At 49.5% G+C, this 18,015-nt stretch overlaps 1 long non-coding RNA gene across 1 annotated transcript; it reads right to left on the bottom strand.

The window, feature by feature from the left end:
• Positions 1-319: 319 nt before the first annotated feature.
• On the bottom strand, positions 320-14,779 carry LOC122382806. The gene is made up of 3 exons (XR_006256729.1): positions 14,414-14,779; positions 788-811; positions 320-450 (listed from the first exon to the last, which is right to left on the bottom strand). It is a non-coding gene; the product is annotated as an uncharacterized LOC122382806 (long non-coding RNA).
• Between the last annotated feature and the right edge of the window lie 3,236 nt (positions 14,780-18,015).

The raw sequence follows: 18,015 nt of genomic DNA, 5'->3' as shown, positions 1-18,015 counted from the left end.
CCGGCGCGGTGGGAGGGCGCGGACGGCTGTCGGCCCTGGCACTACCAACTGGAGAAGGGGGATACCGGGGCATGGAGAAACTACAGGGCTACGTGACCTGACACGAACGGGCAACAGCTGGCAGTTTTCGGGTTCTGGAAGCCTGGGGACTGTGGAGCCAGTGATTCTATTTACATTTGGTAAGTGTATAACAGCTCGTGAGCATGTCGCCAGGAGCTCAAAGGTTGAGTTTAGTTGTGAGCTGCGTCACAATGCGAATGTGTTCTATGCTCGGTATGCTACAAAGTAACCGAAGCTGACCGGTCGCCGGTCCCACTCACGTGTAGATGGTGCTGGCGGCGAAATACCAGAGGACCAGCCGCAGACCGGCCGCGCTCCCCGAACTGTCGGTGACGTCACACGGCAGCTCCGCTGATTGGCCCTCGACGGCAGACACGTGACTGACCTGGTCTGGGGCGCGGCGAGAGGCGAGCGTGAGACAATGCAATGGGACTCAGTCTTCGGCTTTGAAAGCTTTTAATTTACTCGTGCATAAAATGTGTGGAAGTTACTAATAAAGATGTCACTACATGACCATAGGGCTCGGCCGTTAAAGGGAGTTATTAATTTAGGTATTCAGGATAGTTAAGGAAAAATGGTGCATTTGATAAACTTTTTAATATTTTGCCTTTTTATCGTATTTTTGCATGAGTGCTTTATAAGAAGCCTATCAAAATGCCTTCTGCGAGTTTGTAAGTACATCTTCGCATCAGTCTTAGACCACTATATATCCATCAGTACGTCTTACCTCTCTTTACCTTTCCGTAAAGACCTGTTAAAGAGAAACCCTTTGTGAAGACATACAATGTATTGTTGACGTATAAATTGGGACTTGGTCGTCCCCACATTATTCATTGAGTTTCGAAGCACGAACATGATTAAGTTCTGCTAGAAACCGCTTATAATTTAATCATCTATTGATAGGATTGAAGGGATTGCTGAAAACTTTTAATTAGCATGGCTGAAAAACTGGCTGTCTTCGACGTTGCCACAAAACACTGCCAAACTTGTGAGACTGAAGAAAGGTCCCGCCATTGACAGGCACCAGCACTGGAAAGTGGAAACATTCCTTGAGATATCGGAATTTGGATGAAATATAAAAAAGGTTTGAAGTATCAAGTCTAATGGCACATTACACTATATGCAACAATGCAACATAAAAATTGCAGATAATGCATACTGTTGAAAACTGCTGACAGTCATTGAAATGAAAACAGGATAGTTTAATTGAAGACTGAAGTAACTGCGTAGTCGTGCCAAGTCACAAAGTCATAAAGGCATGTAAAATGTATACTGTAGATAGTCTATGTAATTGGATCAAGGGGTAACGACCGGCCCAACCCGTCGAATTGCTCCGCTTTGGACCGCGGTCGATACTGATAGCATAATTCATACAGCAGTACCAATATGTGTTACAGAAAACAAAGCATACAGTAGGGAGACATCAGAGTTGGTAACTACGGTTGTAACGACATTTGCCATCATCTCTTGAACGCGGTATGACGGCAGACAGTTTTCACGCCCACACATATCAGTGGATGCCGGGGAATATCAATCTAGTGTCGCTGTAAAATACTCGAGGGTCTCACGGACCAAAAAAGAGGCGCCGACGGCTCCGACGAAGTCTCGTCCGCGTAGCGCGGCTGCTGGAAAACAAAGGATTCCGACTCGGACCATTAATCCGGTCTTCACACGGCTGTTCTACTGATTATCCTCTCCAAACAACCGACAACTGCACGAAACTTAGAGCGAAACTATCGAACGAGCGATGTACAGTGAACTTCTACATACAAAATCCAAAATAGCTGAAAACTTTTTTGTCAAGATTATGGCGCAATGGCATGGTTGAAAATTGAAATATGTTGGGTGGAGACTTCCATTTCGCGTCTAGCTAGACGCGTCTAGGTCTTAGACGCGTCTAGCTGGACGGCGGCTGCGTCTGGCTGGCGACTGCTAACTTTAGACGCGTCTAGCTTGGAAGTCTCCGTCCACGCCAAGCTAGACGCCAACTTGGACGTCTGCTCAGTTAGACGCCAGTTGGACGCCGGTGGAAGTCTCCACCCGTTATGAATTATGGTATGCTGATCAAATAACAAACACAAAACGTTCACATTCGAGTCTGTGAACTGTCGCGTCGACTGAAAGTGTGAAATGATAAATAGAATTACAAGAGGAGTGAGTTTCAGGAGTGAAATAATAATATTTAACCCGGCACCGCCTGGGCTATTTCCGTACCCACGACAGCCTGGGGGGGGGGGGGTCGGATCCGACCCCCCCCCCCCTGTTATCTCGAGAACCAATGGTCGTATCGAGCCCCGCGAGGCGGCGTTCGAAAGGTCTCTACGAGACCTTCCCAAAGCACTCTTAAGATTTTAAGATTGAGGTCAACTTTCGGGTCAAGGTCAGGTCAAAGGTCAAATTCTGGGGTTTTGCATGATTAGGCTTACGGACAGCGGAATCGATAGCTGCTGCTCGAAACTCACCACAAATGACCTCAAAGACCTAGTGAAGGTACCATGTGCGTATAGGGGTCATACTAAGTACGGGTCAAGGTCAGGTCAGGTCACGAAAGGTCACGGTTTTCACTTTCTGCTACATGGGCGTGCGACACATGTTTTATGGCTTATTTTTCACGCCAAATCCGATGGTAATGGTTATATGTGACCCCAAGTCACTGTGCTGATGATAAGTGTGCATTGAAAGCATAAAAAATCGTTTATACCATACATAACTAAACGAGGGCTAAGAAAAAAAGTCAATTTTTCAACTTTTTATTTTCGACATAAAAATGCACTTTTCTAGACGAGCTTTGTCCCAGGAATCTAGTGGTGCCATTTGTTTTCACATGCGATGTTCAGAAGTGCCTCTAATTCTCGAAAATGCTTATGACGTCACCATGCCCTACGCATGTTGAAGCTATTTTTTTACAATTTGGGGGTCAAAAATCGAGATAGAAAGTTGAAATTTGGGACATCTAATGTTCTAATAGAGCTCTACAACATATATTCCGGTTTTTTGGAAATTCTCAAAATTTTGGATTTTATTAGCTGTTTTCCAAAAAATATAGTTTTTTGAATTTTTAGGGGTGAAAAACGCATTTTATGGAAAATCCGAGATAGCCATTTTAAAGAACTCGTTGAGCTGCGTCTTTTCATGTCCTTAATTTGCAATTTGCTTAAAACCTCGATTTTTGGCGATTTTTTAAACATTTACCACTTTTTGACCGAAAACGCCATCTAGTTACATCACTAAAATCGATATATCTCAAAAAATTTTGAAATTTTTTTCTTAAAAATTGCACAGGAGACGTCAAATTGATGGGGGAGAAGGTATGCCAAGTTTCAAGTTGATAACGCAAGCGGTTCATGAGTTATTCAAGAAAAACGGAGGGGGGGGGGTCGGATCCGACCCCCCAGGCGGTCGCGGGTTAAGCTGCAGCTTTTTATACATTGCTCATTAAATTCTTTAAAGAAACATTCAAACATTGCTAGCAGTTACACAGTATTGCTATTTTATTTTAGGTAATTGTGTATGACTGCGAAACTGACATTTTTATGTTAAATAGGTCATTATCAGGTAAAATGCCTGAATAAATTGAAAAATGTATCTACTTAAAGTGCATAGTTTGCATATTTTTTAAAACAAATTTAGTCCGAACCTTCTCAATAGAAGGATTCACAAGGACAGAGCCCCCGCTAAGCGAAGCTTGTTGCGTTGATCTTGCCTTCTACCCTCCAATCGAGCAATTCCGATTCTATGGTAGAATTTAGAGTCGAAAATTTAACGTGCGGCGTATGTACAGGTCTCGCGGGTTTTAGCGGTAGGTTTTGCACCTAGAAAATTTAGTGTACTTCAGGCTATATCTTCGTCGTCTTAAGCTTTTAAGTGTTGAAGATGCGATCGACTTGTTGGGTAACAAGCCGGCCATGATCGTGTAAAATGGCTTCATCGTAGATCGATTAGTTTCTGAGATATAACCAGAAATGTAAAAGTGCAAAACCTACCGCTTAATCTCGCGAGACCTGTACATACGCACATATCCGCGCATGGCCGGTCCCCTCGCTGACTTCGCCTGGCTACGGCCTGCCACCGACCGTAACCATACCGGTCAGGAGGCCCGTAAATGGCAAGCGCCCGTCGCGCTTCGAACCCGGACTGTTGTAACCGGGAACGCGTGCTCTCACCATGCGGAATCCAATGCTCTACCGACTGAGCTACGGGACCGACAAACAAGTTTTACAATACACGAAGTATGTACAAGAACATCTTTCGGACATTTGATCTTCCAAATACAGATACTTACTTATAATCCCCACATAAGTAGGTACAATAGGGCAAGGTTTACCGTTTGCGTGACGTGCAGGCTGCAGCGTTAATTTGCAGCTAATTCGCACCACAGTCCACAACCGCAGCTACATAGTTCGCTAGCACGTAAACAAAGTTCGGTAGATAAAGGGGCTGCTTGAACTATCCAACGAGTATCGTTCCTATTTACCTCGGTGCCTGCCACAGAAGCTGATCGTGAGCGACTCCTATCAAGTTGTAATTGCCAAAACCATATAAGAGCTGCTTTGTTGTGCATTAAATAAAACAGTCACCAGATGTAGACCTGACGAAAAGAAAACGAACAGACGCTTCCAGAACAGTTTGTCTTGCTTAATTTTAGCTTGTCCTTGTCTCTCCAAGGATCTGCCTGCCTGCCTAAGCACCTCCCACCTCCTTTCTCACTTCCCTTTCATTCTATCCGCCGCCCCGCGACTGCGATCGCTGCCTGCTGCGTCAGGTCCGGTCCGGCCGGTCGGCGGCCAGCGAACGTGCTAAATTGGTCCTAATTTCACGGCGTTCCAGCCGAGCGGGCCTGTTCGTCAGCGCCGCTAGTCGCACCGGCCACAGTCTGTCGGGCTGTAAATGGCGAGCTATGTCCAACGGCTGGCATCAACGACCTCCTATACCGCCGCCGTCAGCCGGCGCCGCCGCTGCTCGGCCAGGGTCGCCAGCGCGGCGCGGCGGTCACCGATAGGGGTGTCATATGGGTACCTACCCGTGGTTACCGCGGTGGCTATCCTACTCTCGCCGTCAGCCAAGGTCGCCGGCGCGGCGGTCAACGATAGGGGTGCTCCATGGATTTGGATACCCGTGGATACCAGCGGCTCTGGCTACCATACCGCCGTCAGCCGACGCCGCTGCTCAGCCACGCCGGCGCGGCGGTCACCGATAAGGGTGCTCCATGGATACCCGTGGCTACCGGTGGCTCTGGCAATCCTCCTGCCGTCGTCAGCCGGCGCCACCGCTGCTCAGCCGGGGTCGCCGGCGCGGCGGTCACCGATAGGGGTGCTCTGGATACCCGTGGCTACCGGTGGCTATTCTACCGCCGCCGTCAGCCTGGTACCATATAGCTACTCAGAGAGTTACCAGCCGGTCACCGGGATGCCTACGTATGGCTACTCGTGGTTACCGGGGGCTATCTTCCGCCGCCGTCAGCCGGCGCCGCGGCTCAGAGAGTCACCAGCGGTCACCGACGGATGCCTATTGCTAATCATCAGTCAGCGGGTTCGCTGATATACGACATCAGCCAGCAGAGCTACTGATATTCACCATTCGCAGTTGGGATCACTGATATTCGCCGTAGCCAGCCGCGTCCCTGATATTCACCATCATCCGGCAGACCAATGATATTCACCATCAGTCAGCAGGGGTCACTGATCCTCACCATCGCTGAGATCACTGATCACCATCAGTCTATAGGGGTCACTAATCTCCATCATCGGTCGACGGCAGTCGCCATTCATCATCGACGTCCACCGACGCCGATCGAAGGAATCGTCTTATAGCGTCCGGAAAGAAATGGCGGCACTCTGCTGGAGCTAGACGCTGTAACCCACAGAGCTACCGAGGCGGACACGAAACATCGCCAGCCCTCTGCAGAGATTTCATTTTTTAGATTTGTTTAGTAGATGACTTTGAGCCTGACTTTGTCTATATGTTTGGCAAATTGAGCCAATCATTTGCCATCTATATGTTACTCACATGCTGCTTCAAGTATCAGTTAGCATGTCTTTTGATCGCAGCTGTATGCTGACTTCTTCCAGTCCATGACACTACTCGAAAAGGAGCAGGGCTTGTTCAATGTTCATCCAACTCACTCGCTTTCCACTGGATATGGATTCCACTGGACTCACTCGCTCCACTGGTCGACTCGCCACGGGAGTGGTTGGCAGCCTGCAGTATGGCGCACTCCTTACCCGATACCAGTTCGTCGGCACATTGAGCCGGCGAATGGGGGGCGCCGAATGAGAAGAAAAATGACGAGCTCGACGGGAGGAATTCCAGAAAGGTTTGACTGCTCATCTCCAATGAAACGAATCGTAGTGGAGGTGTGGAATAGCTGCTGCAGTGCTATACGGCTCGCAATAACCATGGGGATATGGAAGGCTCAAAATGCTATTTGGATATTTGGCTCAAATTTTATTTGCTTTGCTCTGATCAATGAACTCAACGTCTTTCGTTGCATTGATTTATGTAAATGTGCGGCATCAACTAGAATGTCTGGCATGTATTGGAGCGGATACGCGGGTCTGGTGTATAGGGCGAACGCGTCAGCCTCCCCATCCGGAGTCTGCCAGAGGAAAATATTCATGGAGAGCCACCGAATTGAGTAAAAGACCCTTTCAACAAAAAGCACTACTAGACAGCGTGAAAGAACGGAACGGAATGATTTCGACACACTCATTTTTTGCTATTTTTATTTAGTATAGGAACTTAGGCGGTGGACTATTTTCCGGAGACTATTTTCGAGTGATCTATTCCTATCCCGCGGACCGTCATCTCCGCCTCACCCCGCTATCCTGCCCGTCCCTGGCTATTGTTCCAGGCCCGCGTCAGGCCGCGCCCTCCCGCCGGACCTGGCCGCGCCAGTTTCATTAGCTAATAATTTCCCGGGCGGCCAGAGGCATGTTGACGCAACGTTTGATTTACATTTCAGAACGCGCGGGGATTATTCGGGATCACGCCGGTCTGGGGACGCCATCCTCTCTGAGGGGGTAACCCCTCCGGCCAGAGAGCCGGCTGGATGAGTTGGGCAGGGGTGGGGAGGCAGTGAGCTAGGCAGGCGACCGCGGCCGAGCCGGAGAGTCTGATCATAGTATCTGACATCGAACTCGCTCGACGAGCAGTTTGTATTGTGGACGACGCCGGATAATGCCTGGCTTTATCTTTACCACAGGCAATTTATCCGGTGTCGTTCACTATACAACTCAGGAAGGGTCAGTGAAACTCCGGACGAGCCGTTCGGTCGCGCGGTGGTGGGGGATGATTCGTGTTTTTATTTTCGTACTCAAATTCTCCGTTTACCGCTTTTCTTGGTTGAGGCGTTTGCCGTTTCACATTTTCATCCGCCTCGCTGCCCATTTCCAAAGGCATTAGCGAAAGATACTGTCCTGTTTTGGTGGTCTGATCCACGGTTGGACGCCATCACCGCTCCAAACAGTCCCGCTGCGGCTGTTGGCGGCGGTCACGTGACCAACATCCCCCCCCGTCTGTCCCCGCCCTCGTGATCACTGCTGGTTCGGAAGCAATCGGGCGGGCGCACCAGAAGCTAATCACAACAATCGCATTAATCAACCCACCGGTTCGAAACAGTGCCCCGCGAGTGTCTGGAAACGTAATGACTCGTTCTCACTAGCCGTAAAAATGAAACGTCACAGATGGTGCTAGTGAAGTTGAATAGTTCACAAACAAACCATCTGCATGCAAGCAGGCATAATTGAAGGAGAGTGATTCCAACAAAGGAAAATGCCTAGCGTAAATATTGCCGAATAAAGTTCAACTTTCAGTAGCATAATTTCGAAAATTGTACAGATACCTACCTTGCAACATTTGTAAGCCCTCACTGGAATGCCTGCGACAATTGACCCATTTACCATGTCCGTCCACACCATGCCCGATCAGGAAGTCAGGTCACCAGTTCACTGGGCAAGTAAACTAAATATGCCCTTAAAAATATTCGTAATCCTGCCATTCCAACACTTTTATCCCCAAGAAGATTGAAACTCATTGAATTGCATGTGGGTACCAGGCCCAACATTTTGAATATTTCGGATTTTTTATAGCTGTGGGCTGGACTCAGGTCATATTTGTGATTTCACCATTATAAGACAATGGGGAAAAGTAAATACAAATGCCTCCTGCTTTGAACAAACGGCTGATAGTGCGGCTGATAGCTAATGGTCACTCAAAACGTCATGGTAGGTCATAAATGTTGTCAGTAATTTTTTCGGCAATCACTCTTTGATGGTTTATCGTATAGAGCGATTAAAAAAATATGAAGTGTCTTCAAGTAATCAATACGGATCGATTGAAATGCAGCATGACCTTTTCCGGACATTTTATGACTTTGACCTGCAGGGGTAAATATTTGAAGTTGGCCTTTTCAGGTCAACTTTTTGTTAACTTTATACGTCTCAACGAGGGAAGCACGATGTTTGCCAAATAAATGTCATGCAATCATTGACGCAAAACCCATTGCAAAAAGGAACAAGTGTTTCAGTAAAATCCGTCTACTTTGGTGGTCCAATCTGATGGCAAGTTAACGAGAAAAAAAAACGATTTAAAGGAAACAGTCCACTTTCCTGAAATCAGTATTTTGCTATTGATTTATGATTTTTTATGCTCAAAATAATCATGAAATAAAATAAAACGTTTTTGTAAAAACAATTATTTTCTATATTTTAATATAGGACGAACTATATTCTATGTAAAATAATGTTTGACGCGGAAGCTTATTACGCATTGACCAATCATATTGCGTAGCTCAAACCTACGCATACTGCATTGGCTGTAAGCAGCACGCTGATTGGCTGACGATGACGTGGCTGCATTCCTGTGCAAGGCACGCATTCCTCTACAAGGCACTCTTTTCGGAACGAGAAATGGAATATCTTCGTCTAGGGTGATCGTTGAGCCGTAAAAGCTCCTGATTTGTGCTAGTCTCAGCTCAAGCTACGAAACTGCTATTCCAGCTCAAAACCCCATGTTAAAAGTGAACTATTTCCTTTAAGAGCTTATATCGAATGTCCTTCTCCGCAACTCTCAATGTCTTTTGATTTACGAGTGATAAGACCACTTCTGAAATATATTAAAAATCGAGAAAGTTTTCGTAATAACCTTTGGTGACCTCCAGTGGCCTCAGCAATGACCAGATCGAAAAATGAACTTGAAAATTCGGAAAGATGTTATAGAGCTTTTTTGCTTCTTCCTATAGCTTTATCGGTTTTGGCGAGATAATCGGGTGTGCTAAATACTGACGGAACTAGGTAAAACTCTTACACTGGTCGCAACTCTACTCTAATGCAATGTTTCCACGCATAAATATTAAAATATCAACGTCCGCCATTACAATACGCCGTCCGTCGATGTTTCGAGTGACAGCAGCCGTCGACAATGCCCCACAAAGACCCCATTTGCCGGCTTATGCGGTGCATATAACTGTTGCCTTTGGGCGGTGATCGATGAGGACAGACGTCACTCAGACCGCGGAGCCGTGAAAGATTGAACGAGTCGCGTGCTGCAGCGTGGAGGGTGGCCCGCTGGACTGGGATCGCGGGGCGGTGGGTCCATGGATCAGTGGGTAGGTACTGGGCACTGGGGTGGGCATGGGTTCAGTGGTCAGATGCTCGGTCGAGTGTCGACTGTGGAATGTCGGTGGCCGAGTGCTGATATCACTGACAGAATCTCAGATGCCTGTCGGGAATACAGCCGCAGGTCGAGTGTCGGGATGTCGAAAAGCCTGCTCTGAGTATGCATGACTCTGTTGGATGTCAGGAGCCTGTCTATATCTGTCAGTCGGTAGTGAAGTCTCTGTGCCACCGCGCCGCGCCGGTCCATGCCAGCCGAAATACCCCAGCACAGCCCGGCGAGGGGAGGGGTGCGGACGTCGGGCTGTCGCCGGCTTGTGCCACTGTATGACATATGCCCGACAGCTCCGCACACCAGAGGTCGAGCCAGTTGACACGGCGTAAAGACCGTGTGGTCACAGAGGAGAGTTTCCGTCATATACTGGAAGTATTTGATGAATGAGCATTATGTTTTTAGAACATATAATTTGCAAGATCCCAGTGCAGGAGCATTTTAAAAGAAGTTCTGTCTTCTGAATCCCTCAGTTCATGCCAATCAAAGTAAAAGGCAACGTTGCAAATGACAATGATTCAACTGGCGCTGTCTGCTGGTCAGGAACCCAGCCCTTTGGACCTGCAAGGGATTACAGCAAATGAAAGAATATACGCCGGTTATAAACCCCGGAGTGAGACGCCTGGGGTATAAATAGTACATTGATGAAGAGTTTATATGCATACTTGGTATTTACGATGGCCGTATAGCAACGGAAGTTTTAACACTGGCGATTCAATGATGGCTTCGGGTACAAATTATTGACGCTATATTTGGAAAGGTTGCAAAAGAATACCACGTTACCCCAAGGCACCGTGCTCGGTCCTACGCTCTCTACAGTCATATGTGAATGATACGTCAGCCCAGGTCAGCAACACGGTGAAGACATTTGCAGACGACACTAATAAGTTGTATTGCTAGATGACTGCCAACCACGATGGCCTGCAGGACGACATCGAGGCTCTGGCCCGCTGGTCCGAGACGTGGCTGCTCCCCTTTAATGGTTCGAAGCAAGGCCGTATAGTTCGAAGTGCACGACATATGCATACATTCAATATACGGTACCTGAACAAGAATGTGCAAGAAATAAGATAATCTCAAACGTTTCAAAACGGTGATCAATTAATCCTTTCCAACATTGCCATTTCAAGTGCCATATAATCGGGCAAAAACCCTTCTCTTTTCCCAGAACCTTCCATGAGTCATGACACTGCTCCCCGGGGGCAGACAGCTACGGTTGTTCTCAGGCGTCTACAGGGGAGGTCCGGGGGCGGGGACTGGGGACTAACGACTCGTCTGTTCCCCCACTGGATTAGTGCTGACATACGACACCGTCCGTGCCGTGCCAGCGAGGGAGCGGCGGCGAGGGGGAGGGGGAGGTGTGGACAAGATCGCATTTCTCTGACGTGATCCGTCTACATATCTGCTTATAAGGTTTAAGTGATTCGGAAATTAGCAAAAGGTCACATCGCTTAGTAATGCATTATGGTACCTACCTACTTCGATAAATGCTTTCGTTATTTGGAGCATAGGCGTAGGAACAGGGGGGGCCAGGTGGGCAAGTGCCCACCCACTTTTCGAGGTGGGGGGGCCAACCATGTGTTTTGGCCCACCCACTTTTTACTCGAGGCCCCTCGTCTCGATTTGAGAGGACGTCGTCACCTTCCAGAATAAACAAACTCCGTAAAAATAAGTTCCACGAATCCCCACACACGGACTCCAAGGGGCCGTGATGGATCCAAGGAGGCCCTCTGTTCATACTTGTCAGTCGAAGCCCCTGAGACTGATGGCCTGAGAGGCCCTAGTGGATCTGAGGAGGCCCCAATATCCACACTGGTCTGGGGAGGCCCCTGACACTGGCAGTCTGGGAGGCCCCTCTATCCACACTAGTCAGATGTCTGAGACTAGTGGTCTGGGAGGCCCCTCCATCCACACTAGTCAGAATAGGCCCCTGACACTGGCGGTCAGCCGAGGCCCCCTACCCTCACTAGTCAGAGGAGGCCCCTCTATCCTCAATAGTCAGATGAGGCCCCTGAGATTGATGGTCTGGGAGGCCTATCCATCTACACTGTAGTCAGAGGAGGCCCCTGAGACTGATGACCTGAGAGGCCCTTATAATCACACCAGGCAGAAGAGGCCCATGAGACTGATGGACTGAGAGGCCCTTCTATTCATACTGGCCAGAGGAGACCCCCAAAACTTTCGGTCTAGGAGGTCCCTCAATCCGGCACCAGCCAGAAGAGTCCCCTGAGACTGATGGCCTGGGAAGCCCTTACATTCACACTAGGCAGAGGAGGCCCCTGAGACTGATGGTATGCGAGGCCCTCATATTCACACCAGTCAGAAGAGGCCCCTGAGGCTGATGGCTGTGAGGCCCTTCAGTTCATATAACTGGCCACTGGAGGCCCCTGAAAGCGGTGGTCTGGGAGGGCCCTCTATCCACACTAGTCAGAAGAGGCCCCTGAGACCGATGGTCTGAGAGGCTCTTATATTCATACTGGCCACAAGAGGCCCCTGAGAGACTGATAGTCAAAGAGGTCCACTCCTAATGAATCTGAGGAGGCCCGCTATCCACATTTACACTTTTCTAGGGAGGCCCCCGAGACTGATGGTCTGAGAGGCCCTTTTATTTATACTGTCCACAGGAGCCCCCTGAGATTAATGGTCTGAGAGGCTCTTCTATTTATACTAACCAGAGGAGGCCCCTAGGATTGATGGTCTAACAGGCCCTTCCATTTATATTAGCCAGAGGAGGCCCATGAAACTGATGGTCTGAGAGGCCCTTCTATTCAAACTAGGCAGATGAGGCCCCTGAGAATGATAGTCCGAAGAGCCATGCGGCGGCAACTGGCCGTGGCCATATTACGGCTCGGTAGGGCCCCACAGAGCTCATGAGAGCACCTCAAGGGCTCCTAAGTAGACACGCTTATCCCCATAAGGATGCCACGCCGGCTTCTGAAGGCTCCTTGTAGGCATCTAAGGGCCCTTTCCGGCCTCTAACGGCTCCACCCGCCTGTGATGGCTCCACGCCAGTGTTAATGAGCGCCACACAGCGGCGCCTTTGAGGGTCATACTAGTGTCTCTTAGGGCCCTATATCGGTGGCTCTGGGGGCCCCACACCGGCGCCTCTGTGGGCCACCACACCTGTGCATCTCAAGGCTCTATAGGTACATTTGAAGGACCCACACCGACACCTCTGAGGGCCCCACACCAGTATCTCGGAGCTCTGAAGGCCCCCAGTGACTCCGAGGACTCACCGGCTCCTGAGAGCACCATGTTGATGTCTAACGGCTCCACAAGGTCACTGAAGGCACCACACAAGCTCTCACTGAGCTCTAATGTCCATGTACCGGTCTCTGAGCGATTTAAGCCAGCGCATTCATAGCTCCACACCAGCAATTGTAAGAGCTCCACACTGAAGTATCTGAGGGTTCCACACCGGTGTCTCTAAGGGCCACATACCGGCATCTCTGAGGGCCCCATACCGGCGTCTCCGAGGGTCCACATCTGGCGGGCACCCATCAGCGACTGAAGGTCCCACACTGTCGACTCCGAGAGCCCCATCTGCGTCTGGGAGCACCTCTTAGTCTAATCTCTAAGAACCACAGCGGCTCCTCCGTACGAAAGATGGGCGTCTGCATGCCAAAGGGGAGCGGTTCTGAGACAGTAGGGCACCTACGTGCAATAGAGGGGCGCCTCTGAAGCCTACATATATGGGCGTCCACATGCAATAGAGATCTGCAGACTGCAATTGATCAATGCCATGGGGCCTGGGGGTGCATTCATAAGAAACAGGAGCGCCGGCATGGCAAAGAGAGGCGCCTTCAAGTGTCCATAAAAGAGAGACGTCTATGATAAGCGCACATTGTATGCGACAACTTGTATTGTAATTGTATGCGACTGTGGGACAAATAGGGATGTCTCTGATGACTATACATATGGCGCTTATATGCCAAAGAGGGCGCCTATGAAGCTAATGGGGGCACCTGGGAAACGAGGAAGACATTTGTGTAAGGATTTTCAGGGGTCATGCGCCGTTTGCGGCAAATAGATTCTAAAAAAAATCGGAGGGGGAATAAGTTTTAAAAATGGTGCTCGGACTTTCCGCACTGTTCGCTTAAGCGGTTACTCCCCTGGGTACATCTGCCCGAGCCCAGAATTTAGATTTGGAGGTCATACTTGAAAGCAGCCAGCAGGACGAGGCAAAAGTTGGAGGCCCCTGAAAATAGGAGGCCCCCTGGAAAAGGAGGCCCCTTGACAGGGTGGCCCACCCACTTTTCATGACGTTCCTACGCCCGTGATTTGGAGGCATAAATCGAGGCATTTAACCATCGACATCAAATATAAATGTTTTTGTTAGGCAATTATTATATTGAAGATATGCTCTTAATTTTGATTAATTTTAGGTAGGACCTATCTTACTTCATACATGGACGATTCCTGTTAATTTTAGTTTTCCAATGTCCTCACATCTACCTGAGCCTAACTTGTTTCTACACACTTCAAACTTCTAAATGACAAACCCTTCTCCAAACTTTCGCGAAAATCGTCTATTTAGTTGAGTCCCTGCAGCGCCACTACTGCTACAGTAGATCGCCGCCTAAAAACTCTATCCGGGAGCTCTCCGGTCGACTGAGCGCTTCTTGTGGCGGCCGGCGGCGGCTGTCGGGGCAGTCCGATGGATCACCGTCGAGACGGGGTGGACACTCACCGTCACCGTTCATCACGGAGGTGCTCAGCCTGGTCTCCAGCGTCAGCAGCAGCAGCGGCAGCACGCGCATCCCGCTCCGTCCGGAACAGCTCGCGGAGAGCCAGAGGACGCGCCGGGGCCGCTCGTTGGTGATTCACCACACATAAAGTTGGACAACTTGGGCGGCGACCAATCGGGCCGATCGACAACTCACAGTCGGAGCGATTAGAGATCGCCGACGACCGACGGCTCTCCCTCGATGCGGGACGCTCCCGGCGGAGCGCGGCAGTTCCGGGTATGATGGCCTTTGGATGAGGCTGTTCGGTGGAACTCCGCTTAGGAATGTCTGCTCAATGCGCCTCCTTTCTGCAACAGTGGCACTGTGGCGAGCCCCGCCTCCTGTCCGAGTCCCTCACTCCCCCGTCGACGGCGTCGGACCGCCGCTGCTCCGTCGGTGCCGACGATCCTACAGCGACCACCGCTGACGGCACACTGAGCCCGCCCGGCCCGCACGCGGCGGCGGCGGCGGCGGCGGCCCGCGCTGTCTGGCACACCGGCCGGCAGGATACGCCCGAACTCTTTGAAGCTCAGCTCGCGCACCTCGGCGGCTTTGAAGCTCAGTTGGTGAAGCACTGGTGCGCCCACGTGCGTCTCCCCGTATGCATCCCACGACCGAGAAGATTGTGTGAAAGAGCACCGGAAGGTGCGCACGAAACCGGACACATTAGCAGTGGAGCGCTGACCTTACGTCAGCCCTTGTTCATGAGATCGTGCTCAAAATTCAGCACCAAGGTGCGCAGTACGTCATTTATCAAACGGCCTCCATGCTTTTGCCTTATGAGTGTCGATTCGGGATCCTTACATCTCAATAACCGGAAGCAGGATTGCCGAGTTTGTGATCCCTTGAGGCGCCCGCGACTTGCGTGCTAACAGAGCTCTGTCGACCGTCACATATCACCGTGCAAGTCAAACAGAGAGCTGCTAATAAATGGCTTAGCAATAGCATATTACCCACATCTTAAAATTTGAAGCATGCACAAATATCGGGAGAATGGTTGATCGAAAGCAGTGTGTGCATTTTGCATTGCACATTACACATTCTTATGCCTATTGTTTATTTGCAGCACAAACAAATCGTGTTAACACGATGCTCACGGTTCAGATCCAGTAGGTACCCAATTATTGATGTTTATTTACATCTTATAAAGGTCGGTATGGCATCAGGGACTATGGATGGCTAATGTGCAACATGCAGGATGGTTTTACATTTTTCATTTTTTATTTTACGTCTGCGGGCTCTCAGCACGAGCAGTCCTGGATATTGAATTTGTGGGCCTTGTCAAAAGCTATAAAAAATGAATGATTTGTTGGCGGAGTCAAGAAATATACCACTATATGGAGCCGGTCGGAGCTGTTACAATTTTTTAAAAGCACGGTGCATAAAAGACCACTGTCCCGCCACCGTTTTCACGGAGGGTGGGCGATGAAGTCGTTCCTGCCGAGTAATTCTGTTCAGTTTCTAGGAGGGGGCGGGGTTCTCTTCTCATTTTGTGACCATAACACGTCACAAAATGAGAAGCGAGCTCCTCAGGCCCCATAGGCGGCGGAACGGGGAGGGCACCGGGGCACCGTGCCCCCCTTTGATTTTGGCATTTTAACATTAGCCCTATGGGCGTTGCATGGAAAGAATGAGACCAAAGTTCGGCAGTGCCCCTCCCCCCTTAAATGAAGGTGTTCCGCCGCTACTGTCAGGCCCTCCGAACACAAGCATTTTGTAGGCAGCGATTGATGTTTGGAGGTCGCCCATTTGGCGAGACGTGTGCACTTCTGGTCGAACATTTTGCAGTCCTGTAATCTTGCCTGTAATGACTGGTTACAATAGTTTATAATTTCCATAAGCTTGGCGTCATTTCTGTTCGATCCAAATTGCCATCTAATGCAGCTACGCAGATATAGGTACTCGCATCTTACGCGCAAGCGGCGATGCGGCAAAATTGAGATGCATGCAAGTGCCTGCACTATAATGCTGTCAATATGACGACCAATAAGACACAATAGACAAGCTAAGACAGGTCAATCGGTGAGGGATCCCAGACTACTCGCTGTCAGATCAGCGCTCGTTTACAGACTGATCCGCGGCGATCATCTCGGATCAATCATGCAGCCTGACTGGTCAGTGGTCGCCAATCTCTGCCTGCTGCTCTGCCAGTGGTCTCCGATCTCTGCCTGCTGCCCTGCCAGTCGGTGGCCGATCGGGAGGTTTTTCAAACTGTCTGCAATTTTTCCTCTGACCACTTCCGCATGCCTTCGAGTGCTAGTGGCCACTTCTGGATCTCCAGCCGGTCGGCGAGCTATCCCGACTCACGCCGGTTGTGAATATCCGACCGGTCTGCGGTCGCAAGTTTTCAGGAACCGTCAGTCCCCTAGCCCGCGCCGGGCCGGGGGTGTTTGAACACCCCCTGCGGTTTTTCGAAAATATCTAAAAAAAAGGCGGCGCTCCGCGCCGCCGTTTTTGGCACACCTGTTTGTGCATCTTTTTCGCACATGTTGTGAAAATTTCAGACCCAGGTCGCCTTAGGTCAGGTCACCAGGTCACGCCAAGTGACCTCACCTCAGAAAAATAAGAATGCTCGTCATAGCTACACCGATTGATCGATTGCCTGGAAACTTTCAGCGATTGATTAGAGCAACATTATCTTTAAAATGTATATCTCGGAATTTTTACATCGGTGACCTAAGGTCAGGTGAATTTTTCGGTCTCTCCATTACCTACCTAGGTATAGTAAGTTATTGCCGAAAAACGCGTGTTTGCCCTCTAGAGGCTAAACCGTTGACCTGAGGTCAAATCTGAGAACAATACTCAGAAAGGTCTGTAAAAGGGCTATCGAATGCGCTTTTCCGCGGCGCTGTAGCTCTATCGGTTCCCGAGATAGCCGTCTGCAGTTTCCAAAATGGTGACCTCTGGTGACCTGACCTTTGACCTGACCCAAAAAATGACTGAAGTGTTTTCGTCCTTATTTTGGACGTTCTTTCGATTGCCACTTACCGCGTGTCGCTACGTGGCCCAGGAGCCGAGTTAGAAGGGGGTGTGTACAGACACCCATCCCCCCCCCCCCCGACCCGGCGCGGAATCTCGGAGCACTGGCCCGGCGCGGGCAAGTGGTAGTACGACTGTCGACTGGGGCTTATTAGTGACCAGATAGTGGGTGCCGTTCACAAGTCAGTCGGGTTTACCCCCTCGCACTTGCGGATGAGCAGGTGCCGCCGTCGCAGTTCGCATTCGCTCGTTTGTAAATCCTAAAAACGTCTTTTCTGGTCTGGGAAAGGTTAAATCAAGGCCCTAAATGGTAAAATCAGGTAAAATTGCCGCTCTAATATCGCGGACTATTATTGACTTGCAAAGAATCTTGTCAAAAAGAAATGCTTGCTAAAAGTTAGCCATTTATTTCGAAATATCTTTTTTGTTTAAATCATTTTAGAGGCAATTTTAACCGATAATTTATTTTGAAAGAAAATTATTAAAACACCTTGAGATGCTTGAACCTTACATAGAAATGACGCTAATAGTTCAATTCCAAACTTCAAAAACGTTTGTGATAATGTTCTGCAATCCTGGTCCTGTC

Source organism: Amphibalanus amphitrite, unplaced genomic scaffold (assembly GCF_019059575.1).
Source record: "Amphibalanus amphitrite isolate SeventyFive unplaced genomic scaffold, NRLGWU_Aamphi_draft 000147F_arrow, whole genome shotgun sequence".
NCBI classification, from domain to species: domain Eukaryota; kingdom Metazoa; phylum Arthropoda; class Thecostraca; order Balanomorpha; family Balanidae; genus Amphibalanus; species Amphibalanus amphitrite.
The sequence above is the reverse complement of the archived record's forward strand: the minus strand, read 5'-3'. Positions and strand labels throughout refer to the sequence as shown.